At 43.0% G+C, this 15,752-nt stretch overlaps 1 protein-coding gene across 48 annotated transcripts in view; it reads left to right on the top strand.

The window, feature by feature from the left end:
- PTPRD (protein tyrosine phosphatase receptor type D) overlaps positions 1–15,752 on the top strand; it is a 1,712,576-nt gene that overhangs the window by 234,666 nt on the left and 1,462,158 nt on the right. The window lies entirely within an intron of this gene.

The following is a 15,752-nucleotide window of genomic DNA, read 5'->3' as shown; positions in this document are numbered from 1 at the left end:
CTTTGCCTTGAAGGGTGCCACCACCTACTGTCTCCTGGGACCCTGGATTTTCTTCATCCTAATCCTGAGAAATGTCCTGACCAGACTGGGCCAGAGAAAGGGAGACAAGTGACATTGTCTCCTGCAACAGCTCCAACTGAATCCCAAATACCTGGGGTGTGAGACTTTGTCATCTTTCCCCTCCATTGTGTGTTTTTTTTCCCATCCCTGTCTTATTTCCTCTCTTTCCTATCAGTCTTCTTTTTGCCTTCTGTTTAATAAGAGACTGTCTAAGAAGACTGTATATTTTGCAACACTGGTGTAAGCTTGTGACCAGCAAGAGCCAATGCCCTAACCACTCACATGCTGATATACATTTTCTGGGTCTGAGTGCCCAATGAGACCATGTTCTATGTGTTTTCTCAGGAGTGAGGTTGCAAGTGAGAATCAACACCAGAGACAGAATCTGCATTTTCTATTTTTGCTGTTCTTTTCTCTCCCCTTTTGTGTTTGTCTTGTTTGGTTTTCTAGGAAACGGAATTGGACTTCAACAGCAACAGCTCCAGCCCATCTCAAATAGTGTCCTCTCTTTTCTCCAAAAAAGGACAGTTATTGCCATCTTTAATCTAAAAGAGGTTTTTTCCCCTCTCTAAAACTCTCTCCAGTTAAAGGGAAAAAAGGAACAAGGGATGTTGTTAAAATGAAAGCCATATTTAATCATTTACATTTCAAATATTGTAATGATTTTCCATCTTTTCTGTCTCTAATAAAATGTTAAAAGAATTTTTAACGATGTTTGCACCACGGTACTAAGCAGGGTGAGGTCTCTGTGTAGCAAACCTCAAATTTGTTTAAAACTATTCAATGTTGGAGAGTATTTGGGTTCTGTTAACACTTTTGACTCATTGAGTCTCTCTATTCTATCAAAATTAATACAATAGCTCCTTCTGCTGCTGTCAAGAAAGCAGCTGGCAGTTCCTTTTATGCTTGCCTACATAGCTGTATGCTTGCTGCTCCCCATCACACCAGCTCCCACAGTGGCCATAGTGGCACATATGGGAAGGCAGTTGCCCACTGAAGATAGTAACAGATGGTGCTGTCTTGCTGGACCATAGTGTAAGTGGGAAAGGGAACTGAGAGAGTAGGAGGTGGAGGAGTCAGTACAGAGAAACAAAAGAGCAGTAGGGGACATTGGGATGGGACAATGGTGGCAAAGCCTCCAGGAACTTGGAAATCAGGAGGAGGGGGAAGAACCTCCAGGACTTGGAGATGGGTGACAAGTAATGAGAAATGTAGAGGAATTAGGGGCTGGGAAGGAGGAGGTAATAAGAGTGGAAGAGGAAACAAATACAGAATAGAGGAGGTACTACGGGGACTGGGAGTGAGGTGAATCACTTGAAATTTGTACTTGAGAGACCAATCTGAATATTGGGTCATGGCCCCTGGACCATGTAGATGTCGTCTTCTTAATCCCAGATAGTATTCAGGTCATGCCCTGAAGCATCGAGGAGTACTAACCTTTTGTAACTTGTATCTTGGTTAATGTGACTGCAGCTGCTCTTCTAAAACTGAGTCGGGAAACCAATTTTAAAAGAGTTGATGTGTAATTTCCAATTTGTAATGGGGAACTCCCTAATGTAGAAGGGATTACCTCCTCCTCAGTGTGCCTGAACATTTTGTTATCTTTATCATAGGGTCTATTCTCCCTCTCATCTGTGAGCAGGGCTTCGATTAATGTTGAGCAATTCCCAGAGTCCAACAAGGGAAGAATATACCAATACGCTTCATTTCTGCACCCTTAGGTCCACCTAACTCGGTTGACAGGCTCCAATACTTCCCATAGCACTCAGAAGCAGTTGTTTCAGCATTTGAAATCCATATTTCAGAGGGTTTTTTTTAAATATATGTTGTGGGCAACATCCTCAGCTTCACCAAGCATACCTCGAAGCCACCTTCCCACTTGACTGACATGCCTCTTGACATAATTTACAGCAGTTTTATGACTACTACAGTCCTGTTTCACCCATGAAGGTTTCACCCATCAAGACCTGCAAGCAATAACTCTTATATCTGACTAATGTTTCTAGTAATGATGCCTCAGGCAAGGCATAGGTGATCTGCAAAGAAAAACCTATAACATTTTCTAAAATTCCCTCATCCTGTGTATTTGCTGCTTCTTTCTATATTTCTTCCTCTCCTTAAGAAAGCCAATGCCCCAGTAGGTTCCTCAAACCCTCCAACTATTGACAAGACTTAGACTCATCTAATCCACGAACAGAAACAATACTATGTAACGTAGTGTGACCAATTACAGGTAACCAACACAGCTCTGATTTTGAATACTGAACTGTTCAGTCAAACTGTTGGTGGTTTCCCATCCAAAAAGTAATTCAGAATAATACATAAACTCTATCATGGGGGGGAAAAGAAAGAGAAGCTGGGTTTGTCAGGTAAATTGTTCCGTGTGAATATTTTGCTGTGCTTTTGTATTAATATTGACACATCTCTTCTTTCACAATGACTGCTAAATCCAGTGTAGTGCCTTGAAATCTTGCACATAACATGGCTTTAACTCTACAGTACATGGCCTGAAAATGAAAATAGTGGGAGATTTTCTTGTGCTATAGTTAATGCAGTTGTTCTGATTTACACCAACTGAGGATCTGGTGCATTAGAGTGAAGGGTAGAAAAAGCATAAGAAGGAGACAAGCAATTTTCATAAAGCCTTAAACGTTAATTGGTAAAATGAGAGAGAAATGTTCCACCTTCTATTTTATTTCTAAATTCTTTTGTTCTCTTTAAAGAAAATATATAAAAGGAGGGTTGTATGGGGACATTCATATGTGGTTAAAAAGAAAAATAACCCTGGAGGCTGCAGAGGAAAATGAGATGACATTTCAATGTTTCACAGTTTCTGTTCCTATCCTGGGAGTTTACTTTTTTTCAGAAAGATAAGCTCTATCTGTTTGTCTAGAAGAGAGTGTAATCTTCCAATCATCCTCTCCCAAACTAGACAAACATAATTATTGCAAATTATATGGTACAAATGAGTAGGGAACATACCTAATTATTTAAATTATTTGTATCTCCCATCAATATTGCCAGTGGGCAGAATGACCAGTGGGACCTTAAGTATGCGAGCTTCCACATTGATTTTTTTTTTGTAGCTTACAAGTAACAATGTTAGTCCCAAAGTCAACATTCAAACTCAATTAATGGGCTGATCCAAACAACAGTGAGTTTTGATAATAAGGTGTTCTGTAGAGTGTTCTTCTGTTTGTTCACTGAAACCTGGAATGTTGCTCAGCAATTAATTTCCCACTTTTATAAGTGCTGTGAGATCCTCTTATGAAAGTTGCTATCTAAGAGCAAAGTATATAATAATAGTTATTTATTATTTTGTTTTGTTTTTGTTCCTAAAATTTGCTCAAATATTTTGAAGTTCATATCATTCATTTGCAAACACATTAATTATTATTGTGTCTATATTTAGGCGTTTCTGTGGTGATCAATGTCGTATTTGAGCATCTCACCAAACATTAATTAATTTTGTGCTATTTAAAACCAAACGTCCTATGGCCATAATAACAAAGGTATGTTCTATAATAGAACTCTTAACTCATTTTCAAAAAAAAAATGTGCATGATTCACATACAGCATTAGAGATGGATGATTTTTATTTTCATTTCTTCCAAATAATAAATCCACTGAAAAAGGCACTTTTCTGGACACCAAAATGATTTAAAAATTCAGGTTAAATTTGGCAAATGGTTTTTCTGAATTTTTTTTGAAAATATCAAAAAAATCTGTTCAACATTTCTTTCTATCGATATTTTGTTTCAAGAATGTTGTTTTGAAATGACGTTTCATTTGACTCAAAAGATTTTTTAGGTTTTTAATTTTGGTGAAAGATAGAAGGCTACTGAAATCTAATATTAGGAAATATCCCTAGGGGGAAGGCAATTAAGTCTTTCAGGCACCCCACCCAACTTCCAGAGATGTCCTTTCACCATCCTGGACACTTTGTGCTTCCATTTAAATTGAAATCAAAGCAAATTCCATTTGTTGTTATTTATGTGAAGGCTTTTCTTGCACAGTGATATTTTTGCAGATATTTTCATTTAATAATTATTGATTCATCTGGGTTTAAGCCTTTTTCATTGAAACTACTTTTGCGAAACTGTGTAAGAACACAACTTGGGAAATAGTCCTAAAATGAGTCTCAGTGGGCCTGGTGCAAAGACCATTGAGGTCAATGAGATCAGGCCCAATATTTATAAATAACTCTGAGAGACTAGCAAAAATATATATGCCCAAGTGTTTGAGGAACAGTTAGTAATATAGCAATATTGAGGGTTATCTCCCTGAGTTTCTACTGAATTCAGAGGTGCAGGTTCAAGCCCTGTGTTGACAATATGTATGATGATTACTTACCTAAACTGTATAAACTGGTGCTGAATTACAAAAACACAAGTGTTGACTAGTAGAACATCTGGAGGCTGCCTCATCTGGCAGTGTCATTTGCTGCCACTGTTGCTATAGGGTGAAAGTTCTGTCATAGGCCAAGGCTATATCACTAAGTGATATATACATTCAGCTGCCAATATATAATGGTTAGCTTGATGAACCTCAATATTTATACTGTTCACTTTCTTTGCAGAGGGACATATATTCTTTTAAGTTTTGGTTGTGTATGAAGCCACAGTATTCATATATGTAACATGGGAGCTGTTTTCATTGAGCTGGATGCATTCATTACAGTTTGATTCCAACAGGGAAATGCACTGGTAAATTGCAGCTAGCCTCCAATGCTTTATTTTTGATTGAATAGAGTGCTTTGTGTGTAACTGGTCCAACCAGAGTTGGCATGATTTGGGGACTTGTAAAATAAACTGACCTCATTTGGTTTTGTATTAGTATAGTTCATGGAAGATATATAGATACTGTACTAGTAACTAATTTCAGGCTGAGAAGGTTACAAATATAAAGGAATGTATTCTTTTAGAAATGTATTTAAATAGAAGAATTAAAATACTACACTTTTTAGAATCTGAAAAAGGCACCTGGGCCTATGCATAATGAGACTTTCAAATTGTTAATGGGAATTATTTGATCATGCAAACTGCATTAGGAAATCTGCTGAGGCTGTTGAAATGTATTTCAGCTTGACTCTTGTAATTGCTGTGAGATAAACAATTAGTATTAATTCCATTCTCCTCTAGATCTGATCTTGATCCAAGAAGTAAATTGAAAGTAATTTGATCTACTATTTACTCAAATAACAGTTAAACAAATTTTAGAACATTTATAATGGTGTATAATACAACTGTTGTTCAGAAATGTTTTAAACATTACATACGATATACGTAGAAGAATTCACAGTTGGCAATCTTAATGGTGTATGTATTTATAGTAGCCTTCACAGTTCTTTTGTAAATCTTAAACTGATTCAATATAAATATCTTTTTTTAAAGACTGGAATCTGGGAAGAAAGCACTTTGAAAAATAGGTGATTGAACATTTGTCTTCAGAAAAGTATCTCGTGCTCTATAGTTGAGAAGACAATTTGTCCCTACTTGACAAAATCTTTACTTTATATATCCTCTCAGCTGTTCAAAGATCTGATAAAAACCTTTTCAGTTGTTAACACACCCTGCACAAGCTTTTAAGGCACATTGAACTTTACTTGATCTCTGAACAGTTTGTGGCCCAGATATGTATTTTTAACACTGACTCTGTGTCAAGGGATTTGCAAAGAGGTCATTACCCACTGGTGAAAAGTAGGATAATAAAGTACGTAAAAAATACGGCTTTTCATAGAATCATAGAATCATAGAATATCAGGGTTGGAAGGGACCCCAGAAGGTCATCTAGTCCAACCCCCTGCTCAAAGCAGGACCAAGTCCCAGTTAAATCATCCTAGCCAGGGCTTTGTCAAGCCTGACCTTAAAAACCTCTAAGGAAGGAGATTCTACCACCTCCCTAGGTAACGCATTCCAGTGTTTCACCACCCTCTTAGTGAAAAAGTTTTTCCTAATATCCAATCTAAACCTCCCCCATTGCAACTTGAGACCATTACTCCTCGTTCTGTCATCTGCTACCATTGAGAACAGTCTAGAGCCATCCTCTTTGAAACCCCCTTTCAGGTAGTTGAAAGCAGCTATCAAATCCCCCCTCATTCTTCTCTTCTGCAGACTAAACAAACCCAGCTCCCTCAGCCTCTCCTCGTAAGTCATGTGCTCTAGACCCCTAATCATTTTTGTTGCCCTTCGCTGTACTCTTTCCAATTTATCCACATCCTTCTTGTAGTGTGGGGCCCAAAACTGGACACAGTACTCCAGATGAGGCCTCACCAGTGTCGAATAGAGGGGAACGATCACGTCCCTCGATCTGCTCGCTATGCCCCTACTTATACATCCCAAAATGCCATTGGCCTTCTTGGCAACAAGGGCACACTGCTGACTCATATCCAGCTTCTCGTCCACTGTCACCCCTAGGTCCTTTTCCGCAGAACTGCTGCTGAGCCATTCGGTCCCTAGTCTGTAGCGGTGCATTGGATTCTTCCATCCTAAGTGCAGGACCCTGCACTTATCCTTATTGAACCTCATTAGATTTCTTTTGGCCCAATCTTCCAATTTGTCTAGGTCCTTCTGTATCCTATCCCTCCCCTCCAGCGTATCTACCACTCCTCCCAGTTTAGTATCATCCGCAAATTTGCTGAGAGTGCAATCCACACCATCCTCCAGATCATTTATGAAGATATTGAACAAAACGGGCCCCAGGACCGACCCCTGGGGCACTCCACTTGACACCGGCTGCCAACTAGACATGGAGCCATTGATCACTACCCGTTGAGCCCGACAATCTAGCCAGCTTTCTACCCACCTTATAGTGCATTCATCAAGCCCATACTTCCTTAACTTGCTGACAAGAATGCTGTGGGAGACCGTGTCAAAAGCTTTGCTAAAGTCAAGAAACAATACATCCACTGCTTTCCCTTCATCCACAGAACCAGTAATCTCATCATAAAAGGCGATTAGATTAGTCAGGCATGACCTTCTCTTGGTGAATCCATGCTGACTGTTCCTGATCACTTTCCTCTCCTCTAAGTGCTTCAGGATTGATTCTTTGAGGACCTGCTCCATGATTTTTCCAGGGACTGAGGTGAGGCTGACCGGCCTGTAGTTCCCAGGATCCTCCTTCTTCCCTTTTTTAAAGATGGGCACTACATTAGCCTTTTTCCAGTCATCCGGGACTTCCCCCGTTCGCCACGAGTTTTCAAAGATAATGGCCAAGGGCTCTGCAATCACAGCCGCCAATTCCCTCAGCACTCTCGGATGCAATTCGTCCGGCCCCATGGACTTGTGCACGTCCAGCTTTTCTAAATAGTCCCTAACCACCTCTATCTCTACAGAGGGCTGGCCATCTCTTCCCCATTTTGTGATGCCCAGCACAGCAGTCTGGGAGCTGACCTTGTTAGTGAAAACAGAGGCAAAAAAAGCATTGAGTACATTAGCTTTTTCCACATCCTCTGTCACTAGCTTGCCTCCCTCATTCAGTAAGGGGCCCACACTTTCCTTGGCTTTCTTCTTGTTGCCAACATACCTGAAGAAACCCTTCTTGTTACTCTTGACATCTCTTGCTAGCTGCAGCTCCAGGTGCGATTTGGCCCTCCTGATATCTTTCCTACATGCCCGAGCAATATTTTTATACTCTTCCCTGGTCATATGTCCAACCTTCCACTTCTTGTAAGCTTCTTTTTTATGTTTAAGATCCGCTAGGATTTCACCATTAAGCCAAGCTGGTCGCCTGCCATATTTACTATTCTTTCGACTCATCGGGATGGTTTGTCCCTGTAACCTCAACAGGGATTCCTTGAAATACAGCCAGCTCTCCTGGACTCCCTTCCCTTTCATGTTAGTCCCCCAGGGGATCCTGGCCATCTGTTCCCTGAGGGAGTCAAAGTCTGCTTTCCTGAAGTCCAGGGTCCGTATCCTGCTGCTTACCTTTCTTCCCTGCGTCAGGATCCTGAACTCAACCAACTCATGGTCACTGCCTCCTAGATTCCCATCCACTTTTGCTTCCCCCACTAATTCTACCCAGTTTGTGAGCAGCAGGTCAAGAAAAGCGCTCCCCCTAGTTGGCTCCCCTAGCACTTGCACCAGGAAATTGTCCCCTACGCTTTCCAAAAACTTCCTGGATTGTCTATGCACCGCTGTATTGCTCTCCCAGCAGATATCAGGAAAATTAAAGTCACCCATGAGAATCAGGGCATGCGATCTAGTAGCTTCCGTGAGTTGCCGGAAGATGATCTCTGGATACCAAGCTGCTGGTCAGTCACAGATGGATAGTTTGGGCTGACAGGTTGGCTGTGAACTCTGCTCACAACCCCAGTCTGGGACATCATCTGGTGGGTCTGGTCAGGTCCCTCTCTTTTATGTTTTTTTTTCTTAGATTGGACAGAACTGAATAGACCATTTCATCTTGTGTACTGGTGCATGTGGTACAGTTGGTCTTGGGATCAGATTAAAAGTTTAGAGAGAGAAAAAAGGAGGAAGATAATAGGATTGGAAAGGAGTACACAAGGGACAAAAGAACATGAGAATGACCATACTGGTTCAGACCAATGGTCCATCTAACCCAGTATCCTGTCTTCCAACAGTGGCCAGTACCAGATGCCGCAAAGGAAATGGAAAGAACAGGGCAATCATCAAATGATCCAACCCCGGTTGTCCAGTCCCAGCCTCTGGCAGTCGGAGGCTAAAGAGCACCCAGAGCGTGGGGTTGCATCACTGATCACCTTGGCTAATAGCCACTGATGGACTTATCCTCCATGAACTTATTGAACTCTTTGAATCCAGTTCTAGTTTTCATTTTCACAACATCTCCTGGAAATGAGTTCCACAGGTTGACTGTGCATTCTGTGCAGAAGTGCCTCTTTGTTTGTTTTAAACCTGCTGCCTGTGAATTTTTTTGGGTGACCCCTAGTTGTTGTGTTATATGAAGGGGTATATAACACTTCCTTATTCATTTTAACACCACTCATGATTTTATAGACTGCTATCGTATCCCTTCCCAGTCATCTCTTTTCCAAGTTGAACAGTCCCAGTCTTTTTAATCTCTTCATTGAATTAATGGAATTCAACAAGGATAGTACTCCAGTCATGTGAGTTATCCCACCAAGTCTCTGTTATTCCAATATCATAATTCCTTGACTGTGCCAGGACTTCCAGTTCTCCATGCTTGTTTCCTAGGCTTCTTGCATTTGTGTATAGGCACTTGAGATAACTTGCTGTTTGTCCTGCTTTCTTGGTATGAGGCAGGAGCCCTCCCCTTTTGTGTTACCCTGCTCGTGCTTCCTCCTGGTATCCCACGTCCCCACTTACCTCAGGGATTTGGTTTCCTTCCCCCGGTGAAAGCCCTCCTCACTAGGTTAGCCAGCCTGCTTGTGAAGATGCTCTTTGTTCGGTGGAGTCCGTCTCTGCCTAGAACTCCTCCTTCTTGGCACACCATCCCATGGTCAAAGAATCCAAAGCCACCTTTCTGACACCACCTGCATAGCCATTCGTTGACTTCCACGATTCAATGGTCTCTACCCAGGCCTTTTCCTTCTATGGGGAGGATGGACGAAAACATCACTTGCGCCTCAAACTCCTTTATCCTTCTTCCCAGAGCCACGTAGTCTGCAGTGATCTGCTCAAAGTCATTCTTGGCAGTAACATTGGTGCCCACGTGGAGAAGCAGCAAGGGATAGCAATCCGAGGCCTTGATGATTCTCTCCATCACATCGTGAATCCTAGCTCCTGGCAAGCAGCAGACTTCTCAGTTTTCCCGGTCGGGCTGGTAGATAGATGAGTCACTCCCCTTGAGAAGAGAGTCCCCGACTACCACCACCCGCCTCCTAGTCTTCGGAGTTTTGGTCATGGAACCCCCATCCCTAGGACAGTGCATCTCATGCCTTCCAATCGGCGGAGTCTCCTTCTGTTCCCTTCCCTCAGATGTATCATCTAGTCCACTCTCCGCATTAGTACCTGTGGAGAGAACATGAAAATGGTTGCTTACCTGTATCTGCACTGCTGGTACATGGATGCTCCCCTTTCTTCTTCCTGGAGGTCACATGCTGCCAAATTTCTTCACTTTCCTCCTGTCCCCGCTGAGCAGCCTGCTCTGAATCTTCAGAACATTGTGCCTGTAGAAGCATATTCTGATGTCTGTCCAGGAAATCTTCAGTCTCCTCATGTCATGGATGGATATAAACTGTTCAGGAAGGACAGTTAGGGCAGAAAACGTGGGGGAGTTGCATTGTATGTAAGAGAGCAGTATGACTGCTCAGAGCTCCGGTATGAAACTGCAGAAAAATCTGAGTGTCTCTGGATTAAGTTTAGAAGCATGAGCAACAAGGGTGATGTCGTGATGGGAGTCTGCTATAGACCACTGGACCAGGGGGATAAGGTGGACGAGGCTTTCTTCCGGCAACTAAAGGAAGTTACTAGATCGCAGGCTCTGGTTCTTATGGGAGACTTCAATCACCCTGATATCTGCTGGGAGAGCAATACAGCGGTGCACAGACAATCCATGAAGTTTTTGGAAAGTGTAGGGGACAATTTCCTGGTGCAAGTGCTGGAGGAAGAGCAGAGCTCTTCTTGACCTGCTGCTTGCAAACTGGGAAGAATTAGTAGAGGAAGGAAAAGTGGATGGGAACCAGGGAGGCAGTGACCATGAGATGGTCGAGTTCAGGATCCTGACACAGGGAAGGGAAGAAAGGAGAGCAGTAGAATATGCACCCTGAACTTCAGAAAAGCAGACTTTGACTCCCTCAGGGAACTGATGGGCAGGATCGCCTGGGAGAATAACATGAGGGGGAAAGGAGTGCAGGAGAGCTGGCTGTATTTTAAAGAATCCTTATTGAGGTTACAGGGACAAACTATCCCGATGTGTAGAAAGAATAGTAAATATGGCAGGTGACCAGCTTGGCTTAACAGTGAAATCCTTGCTGATCTTAAACACAAAAAAGAAGCTTACAAGAAGTGGAAGATTGGACAAATGACCAGGGAAGAGTATAAAAATATTGCTCGGGCATGCAGGAGTGAAATCAGGAAGGCCAAATCACATCTGGAGTTGCAGCTAGCAAGAGATGTTAAGAGTAACAAGAAGGATTTCTTCAGGTATGTTAGCACCAAGAAGAAAGTCAAGGAAAATGTGGGCCCCTTACTGAATGAGGGAGGCAACCTAGTGACAGAGGATGTGGAAAAAGCTAATGTATTCGTTGCTTTTTTTGCCTCTGTCTTCACGAACAAGGTAGCTCCCAGACTGCTGCACTAGGCAGCACAGCATGGGGAGGAGGTGACCAGCCCTCTGTGGAGAAAGAAGTGGTTCAGGACTATTTAGAAAAGCTGGACGAGCACAAGTCCATGGGGCCGGATGTATTGCATCCGAGAGTGCTAAAGGAGTTGGTGGATATGATTTCAGAACCATTAGCCGTTATCTTTGAAAATTCATGGCGATCGGGGGAGGTCCCGGACGACTGGAAAAAGGCTAATGTAGTGCCCATCTTTAAAAAAGGGAAGAAGGAGGATCCTGGGAAATACAGGCCAGTCAGCCTCACCTCAGTCCCTTGAAAAATCATGGAGCAGGTCCTCAAGGAATCAATTCTGAAGCACTTAGAGGAGAGGAAAGTGATCAGGAACAGTCAGCATGGATTCACCAAGGCAAGTCATGCCTGACTAATCTAATTGCCTTCTATGACGAGATAACAACTGGCTCTGTGGATGAGGGGAAAGCAGTGGACATGTTGTTCCTTGACTTTAGCAAAGCTTTTGACACAGTCTCCCACAGTATTCTTGCCACTAAGTTATGGGCTGGATGAATGGCCGATAAGGTGGATAGAAAGCTGGCTAGATTGTCAGGCTCAACGGGTAGTGATCAATGGTTCCATGTCTAGTTGGCAGCCGGTATCAAATGGAGTGCCCCAAGGGTCAGTCCTCGGGCTGGTTTTGTTCAATATCTTCATTAATGATCTGGAGGATGGTGTGGATTGCACCCTCAGCAAGTTTGCAGATGACACTAAACTGGGAGGAGAGGTAGATACGTTGGAGGGTAGGGATAGGATACAGAGGTCTCTAAACAATTTAGAGGATTGGGCCAAAAGAAATCTGATGAGGTTCAACAAGGACAAGTGCAGAGTCCTGCACTTAGGACGGAAGAATCCCATGCACCGCTACAGACTAGGGACCGAATGGCTAGGCAGCCGTTCTGCAGAAAAGGACGTAGGGGTTACAGTGGACGAGAAGCTGGATATGAGTCAACAGTGTGTTCTTGTTTCCAAGAAGGCCAATAGCATTTTGGGATGTATAAGTAGGGGCATTGCCAGCAGATGGAGGGTCATGATCGTTGCCTTCTATTCGGCATTGGTGAGGTCTCATCTGGAGTACTGTGTCCAGTTTTGGGCCCCACACTACAAGAAGGATGTGGAAAAATTGAAAAATGTCCAGCAGAGGGCAACAAAAATGATTAGGGGACTGGAACACATGACTTATGAGGAAAGGCTGAGGGAACTGGGATTGTTTAGTCTGCGGAAGAGAAGAATGAGGTGGGGATTTGATAGCTGCTTTCAGCTACCTGAAAGGGGGTTCCAAATAGGATGGAACTAGGCTGTTCTCAGTGGTAGCAGATGACAGAACGAGGACTAATGGCTTCAAGTTGCAGTGGGAGAGGTTTAGGTTGGATATTAGGAAAAACTTCTTCACTAGGAGGGTGGTGAAACACTGGAATGCGTTACCTAGGGAGATGATGGAATCTCCTTCCTTAGAAGTTTTTAAGGTCAGACTTGACAAAGGCCTTGCTGGGATGATTTAGTTGGGGATTGATCCTGCTTTGAGCAGGGGGCTGGACTGGATGACCTCCTGAGGTCCCTTCCAACCCTGATATTCCATGGCTCTATGAATGTTCCATACCATTAATCATTTTTGTTGCCCTTCTCTATAACTCTTCCATTTCTAATACATCTTTTTTTTTAAGCAATGGGGTGACCAGAACTGCATGCATTATTCAAGATGTAGATGTATCATAGATATATACAGTGGCATTATGATATTTACTGACTTATTATGTATCCCTTTCCTAATGGTTCCTAACATTCTGATAGCTTTTTTGACCCCTGCTGCACATTGGTTGAACGTTTTCAGAGAACTAACCTCAATGACTCCAAGTTCTCTTTCTTGAATTGTGATAACTACTTCAGACCCCAATCATTTTGTCTGTATAGTTGGGATTATGTTTCCTAGTATGCATTACTTTGCATTTATCAACATTGAATTTCATCTGCCATGTTGTTGTCCAGTCTCCTAGTTTTGTGAGATCCCACTGTAAGTCTTTGTGATAAGCTTTGGACTTAACTATTTTGAGTAATTTTGAATCTGCAAACTTTGCCACCTCACTGTTTATTCCTTTACCCAGATCATTTATGAATATGGTGAACAGCATTGGTCAAAGTAAAGATTCCTGGGCAACTCCACTATTTTCCTCTCTCCTTTCGGAAAACTGACCATTTATTCCTACTCTTTGTTTCCTGTCTTTTAACCGGTTACTGATCCATGAGGGGATTTCCCCTCACATCCTATGACTGCTTAGAAGTGGTCTACATTACACTGTTGGGTTGATGTAAGGCAGCTTACATAGCCCCAACTATGTCAGTATCTTCACTACAGCTTTGTCCTGCCAATGTAAGTGCCCTACAATGCTGACATAATAAATCCACTTCCATAGGAGGCGTAGGGCTTATGTTAGTGTAGTTGTCTCTGTAGATACTATGTTACTTACATAGGCTGATAGCTCTCTAGTCATTTCACGGCTCCAGTTGCCCCCCACTCTCAGCCCATGCATCTGCATCCTGCTCCCTGCTGGGAGCTGGGGCAAGAAGGCCAGTTGTCTGGACCCCAGTTCCGGCTGAGAGTGGAGGCAAGAAGCCTGGGCAGCTGGACCTTGCTCCGAGGAGGGTTGGGGAGGGGGTTGGGGAGGAGAAGCCTGGGTGGATGGACCCTGCTTCAGGCTGAGAGAAGGGGCATGAAGCCCAAGTGGCTTCCCCCAACCCTAGCCAGGAACATTGGTTGTCTTGTTAATGTCATTGCTCCATGCTAGAACTTCTGGCTAGAACTTCAGGCTGCCTGGCTTCTGATGGGGAGTGAGCTGCGGTGGGAGAGGAGAAGCTGGGGAAGCCGGTCCCCACTCTCCAGGAGTGAGAAGCCTGGGCAGCTTTCCCCCTCTCCCAGCCCTCTGCAGGGAACAGGGAGCCAAGTGGTGGGGGCATCCCACCAGGAGCCTGTGGGGCAGCCTGGCTCCTGGTAGGGAGCTGCCAGTGAAGCTAAGAGACCAGGCTCTCAGATCCCCACACTGTCCCTCTTAGGTTGGGGGAAGCAGTCCTGGTGAAGACATGCACCACTGACCCAAGGAAGGTAGTGTGGACATGCACCACTGCAGTAATTACTGTGGTGGCTGTAAGTCAACTACTTCAGGTCGACTTAAGTTTTTAGTGTAGACATGCCCTTAGTTTGCTTAAGAGCCTTTGGTGATGGACCTTGTCCAAGGTTTTTTGAAAATCGAAGTACACTATATCCACTGGATCACCCTTGACCACATGTTTCTTGAACCACTCAAAGAATTCTAATAGATTGGTAAGGCATGATTTTGCTTCCCAAGAGCCATGTAGACTCTTTGCCAACAAATCACATTAATCTATATATCTGATCATTTTCTTCTCTGTAGTTTCAAATGATTTGCCTGGCACTGAAGCAGTCTGTAATTGCCAAGATTGCCTCTGGAGACTTTTTTAAAAATTGGTGTCATGTTAGCTATACTAGGGAATGGGAGACAGAAGGATCTTGCATGTCTCAGGCTGGACTCTCGGATAGTATGGTGGTGATGGTCAGGCATGCCCACTGGTATCCTGAAGTGTGGGTGTCATGATGTTCCTATGGCTCAAGTCTCATGAATGATCTATACAGTCCCTGGAGCAAACCAGAGACCATTTCGCCTTTCCCCCTCCTCTGGGAATCCTTCAATCCATCTATTCCTCTACAAAGTCCCCCTTCTTTTTAAGGACCCCCAAAAGGGGTGATGGGCAGAATAACTTATCCTCTTAGTATTTTATACACTAATTAGGCTTAATATCTGACACACCAATTTTGGTCCATTGATTTTTGGTCCCACTCTTCTCTTGTTTAGCAGACATGATATCAAAACAATCCTTGAGTTATATCTGTAGGCCTTTGTGTTTGGACTAATCCAGTCTTTCAGTCTTTACCTTTTGCTGACTTTTATTAAAAAGAAAAAAAGATATGTAACAAACTGTACTGGATTTCTGTTACTTTTCCCCATCAACTTGTGTTGTTATAAGTGATTGGAACATTTTATAAATATATCCACTTTCCCAGAGTTGAGCTCACAGTTGTGGTAGGCCTGTCAGGCCCCAATAATTGTAGTAGTGCTTGCTCCAGATTTCTATAGCTTGCTTTCAATTTTTTTAGAATGTTTATCATTCTCTAGTAAATTCTATAAGACTTTTCTGTTAAGGCTGTGAAGTTAGTTTAGCATACGTTATTTTTAAAATGTAATGTAGGGAAACTGAGTCAGAGGATAAGTGAGAAACACAGAAAGGGAGTCAAGGTCAGTTGGGATCTGACTCAGTCTTCCAGTCTGGTGCTCAGACCACTAGACTGCACACTCTGAAACTAAAACACACCTCTTTTCTATTTTAGTGACTTACATGAAGACATTCT

Source organism: Dermochelys coriacea, chromosome 5, assembly GCF_009764565.3.
Source record: "Dermochelys coriacea isolate rDerCor1 chromosome 5, rDerCor1.pri.v4, whole genome shotgun sequence".
Taxonomy (NCBI): domain Eukaryota; kingdom Metazoa; phylum Chordata; order Testudines; family Dermochelyidae; genus Dermochelys; species Dermochelys coriacea.
This window is presented reverse-complemented; position numbering and strand designations above follow the sequence as displayed.